This window comes from Arvicanthis niloticus, chromosome 10 (genome assembly GCF_011762505.2).
Source record: "Arvicanthis niloticus isolate mArvNil1 chromosome 10, mArvNil1.pat.X, whole genome shotgun sequence".
Taxonomy (NCBI): domain Eukaryota; kingdom Metazoa; phylum Chordata; class Mammalia; order Rodentia; family Muridae; genus Arvicanthis; species Arvicanthis niloticus.
The window spans coordinates 67,146,197-67,150,671 of NC_047667.1; positions in this window are offsets into that span (position 1 = coordinate 67,146,197).

A 4,475-nucleotide genomic window follows, 5' to 3' on the forward strand; every position below is an offset into this window, starting at 1 on the left:
CTCCACAGTACTCTGCTACAAAATCAGACAAAGACAACTCAGTGACCACCACTGCTCATGAATACAGGTTGAGCCAGTTGCAGGAGCAGGATCTCACTACACAATCTAAGGTGAATTTTATCATCTTGCCTCAGCCTCTCAAGTGCTGGGACAATAGGCATTTTCAACCACTGCTCAGGTAGATACAAGCATTCTTAAAATGTAGCCACTGAAGCTAGTCATATACAAGAAGGATAATGCTTCATGATTGATTAATCAGATTCCAAGAATGTTGATTTAAGAATTAAATGTTAGAATCTGGACCACTCTGCTGTGGCAGTCCTTCTCCTCTCACAGACATTAACTGACATCCTACTGAGGGCACTGTCTGTGAACCTCTTGCTGACATGTTCAGGCACCAGGAATTCTCACCTGTGGGGGTGAGTTTGCATCTAAGGGGTTATTGTTGGCTCCATATCTTGCTCACCACATCCTTCCTGTCTTATTGCCTAGGAATCAGAGAGACTATTTGAAGGTTCCTGCTATTCAGCCACCCTCATACTCAGAAGGCTGTAAGAGGATACCCCACTTCTTCTTTAAGAGTTCTTATTCCCTTCTTCAACCCCCCCACCATGCTGTAATCTGTCTGCCCATGGTGTTAATAATCCCTTTAATAAATTTCTTTCCCCTGACAATCTCCTGGATGTTTGCTAAGCCTTAGGTGCAGGAGTTCTAGCATAGGTAAATCCACTGGGGCTGGGACCATATGAAAGTTGTTCTCCTTGGCCGGTTGTGGTTTTCTGTAATGGTCTTACAAGGAGAGGAAAATGCTAGTCAATTGGATGCTGGAAATGAAACAGATACAACCAATTTTATGAATAAAGTGCTTTTATATATGCACAGTGTTATTCATATGAAATTCTAGAAAAGTTATACCGTAACAGCTTCAGAGGCAGGTGGGAGACTTCCTGGGTTGGGATCAGGAGGGGAGTAGGTAGGATGAGGCAAGTATTTTATATCTGAACACTAAGTGCCATAGCATTAAGGTGGAGCCTCTGACCAATGCAAGTTATATCTCAGATTGGGAAAAATGCCCTTAAATAATATTCGTAAACAGAAGATGAAAATTGTAAAGGGTGAAATAAAGCAAAGTATATGACAAGGGAGGTTAACAATTAACAAACATGTAATTAGCAAGCTGTTATGTCAAGATTAAAATTCTCTAATAAAAAGAAAATTTCAAGGTAACTTTGTGATAAAAGAAGGCTTCTCTTTTGGAAGTTAATAAAGTAAAATGCTAGAATTGACCTGACAAAGCAAAGGCCTTGCACATGTTCATCGGTCTACACTGGGAGACGCAGAGAATGAGGCCTTAGCCCAGCGGTGGTCAGAAGGACTCAGGAACCATCAGGCCACACCAGAAGACAAGTGCCTGATGGGGGTGAAGTCTGGTATGGGCTTCATTCTAAACCAGTGGAAACAGCAGAAACAACAGATGATGCAAGACTGTTGATCCCATGTGTCAAAGAAATCAAACGCTACCTGTGCCATTCATAAAAATTCAAGTTCACATACACTTAAAATAAACATAAAATCAAAATCCATTCTCAGAAGAAAATAAAAAAATAATCACTATAAACTTGCAGAAGAAGAAGAAAAGAAGAAGAGGAGGAAGAAAAATTTAGCATAAAGCAAACTAAAGGGGAATAAAATAGTCAAATTAGGCTGTTAAAGTTAAAACTTTTTATACAACTAAAAATAATATAAAGAAAATAGAACTATATATGTATATCAAGATTATTGACTAGGATACACACTTTCTGGAATAAAAAGAATTCAATGGAGAAGAGAAGACATATTTGAACTTGTATAAACAGAACTATGAAGGACGAACATTATAAAATGTTGAGTGTTCTTTGCATGAAAGAAGTCTAATGAGAAACAGAAGTGCAAATTAAAACCATGGCTCAGGGACATGTGAATTATCAGTCTGTGCTGGTGAGGATGAATTGGCAATTTGGAAGGTAGTTTGATATTCTTCATATAGCCAAGGACAGCAATTCCTGGTAGCCCAGGGCTACCCTCCACAGGGTGTCTTGCACGTGTACTACCTAGATGTGTGTATTAATGCCTATTACAGGATTGGTTTTGACAGTGAAATTGAAGTGAACTTAAATATCACCAACAAAATGAAATAACAGCACTGTAGTTCCGTCATACGGTGGAATTCCTGGCAAATAATAAAATAAATGTGTCTCTAGTGACCGGAATCAACCCCAAAATGGTCTACGAAGCAAAGCAAATGGCTTACAAACACATACACAGGTTACCTACAAGCAGCGTATACAAATACAATCTCTAGACAGAAAGGATAAAAACAATAACATATGTTGATTATAGAAACATGGATAAGTAGCAAAAATTCCCCAAAGAGGTTATTAACACAGCTGCAGTTCCAGAAGAGGAAGGGGAAAGAAATTGTGTGTGTGTGTGTGTGTGTGTGTGTGTGTGTGTGTGTGTGTGTGTGTGATGGCCCCCACTGGTGATGGCCCCCAAAGTCAATTTTTTGGGGAGTCCTGACAGGGAGTAAAAAGAGAACAAGGTGCGGTTCCACCCATCATCACTGTGGGCTCCACTCTTTGGCAAGCTGGTCTGAAAAGCTGTCAAACTGTGATATGTCATTCTAGAGCAAGGTCCTCTGGTTGACATCAGGCCTCTACCTTCTTCAGGCTCCTGTGAAATTCCAGTTCCTTGGTGGTCCATTGTCTTCATAACCTGATAGCCACAGGGAGGGGGCACAGGTATTTGTAGAAATCTTCATTCCTGCCTAAATGGTCACATTAACATTTACTTTATAGAACAATGAGTTAGTTGGCTAGATACCCCTGTGTCTAGGAATACCAGGTTTCCAAGACCAGACCACCCTATCCTGTTCTCCTGATTGTGAACAGACATATTTCTCCCCATCTATAAAGGAAAGCCAGTCAGAACTGACTTTCCAGGCAGCTCTCCTGGGATGCAATCCCAACCCTGTCCATTATTAAGGACATTGGGAGGAACTGCCTAACTTCTCTAGGTTTCCTCATTCAGAAAATTGAAATGAAATGCATATTGCCAGGGTGTCCGTGAAGGCTTATATGAGACAGTGCCCACGCAAAAACTGGTTGCGTTTTGAGGAAGACTAACCAGTAGGAACCGAGCTGGAAGCACTCAGTAGCTCCATGTGCGTCTATGGTTTGCTGGTGTGGCTCCTTTCTCCCTCCCCACTTTTCTTTGTCTCTGATCAACCCAATTGTCACTTCTTTTACACAGAGCATCCTAAAGGAGCCACTGTTGTAATAACAACAACAAACAAGTTAGGAGGAATTACCCTCCCATCTCTCTTGTAAATGTCGACAGGTTCCATCGTTATATTACAATCCCAATTAAAGAGAAATTCCCCACTAAGCCATAAACCTAAAATGAAAAAAACCCTATAGGGATGAATCAGCCTCTTCCGTGAGCAAACCTGCTATTTATCCTTTTGTTGTCACCGTGAAAGTGTGCTCAAATCCCCACTGAGCAGCCCCTGCGTGCTGAAGAAGACATAAAGCTCTGGCATCCGTCGCCGGTCTGTCAGGACTTTCCTTGTAACGAGTCTCCCATGGATTTGATTATTATTGGGTATTAATTATTAATGGTTTTTCCTGCAGGAGGCCTGCGGGGGCTTCTTTCTTTCTCAACCTCTATTTTGAACTGGAATTAAAAAATAACCAAAAATCCCCCCAGAGGATGAGGAAGGAGAGAAAGACGAAATCAAGTAAGTCCCTCGATGGTCTTCATCAAGCCTCCACTTGATATTCTGGAGCTGTTCTCCTCATTAAGTGTAGGGAGAGCTGGGCTGCTCCTGTTGTAGCGTCCTCCAGCTGCATGCAACCTGCTCTCAATCACACAGGAGAAACGAAGCGCTCTTCTGCGTACCTCTTTTCCCCCTACCCTTATGATCCTCTCAAACCTTGTCTTTTTGACAATTAATTTTCTCTGATGGTTATGTTGATTTTGATGGCTTCCTAATGATCAGAAATATTTGTCAGATTAACATCATTTAACTTTCCTCTCCCTGGGGGGGCAAGACACAGGGAGGAGGCTAAATGGTGCGAAACAGCTGGAAAAGGCAAGAGTGAAATCGGAATTGTGTGCCAGGCATGTCAATGGGACAGTGAGAGATGGAACGGGCCAGTGGAAAGCAAAGCTCACTTAACAAATAGTTACAAGGCTGAGAGATCAAAGGCAGAGCCCCGCCCCCACTAGTCATGGCTCTCTCTTTTATTCACTGTCAACCGCCCATATGTTGCCTTCCTAGTGGCGCTTTAAAGATGACTACACCTGTCAGGGTGTCTGGGAGGTGAAGACAGAGCAGATGTTGAGATCTGTGCCAAGGAAAGAAAAAAAAAAAAATCCAGGAGAAAGTGGCTGTGCCTGAGTATTCTGACGACTCCCTCCTCCGCTGCTCTCCC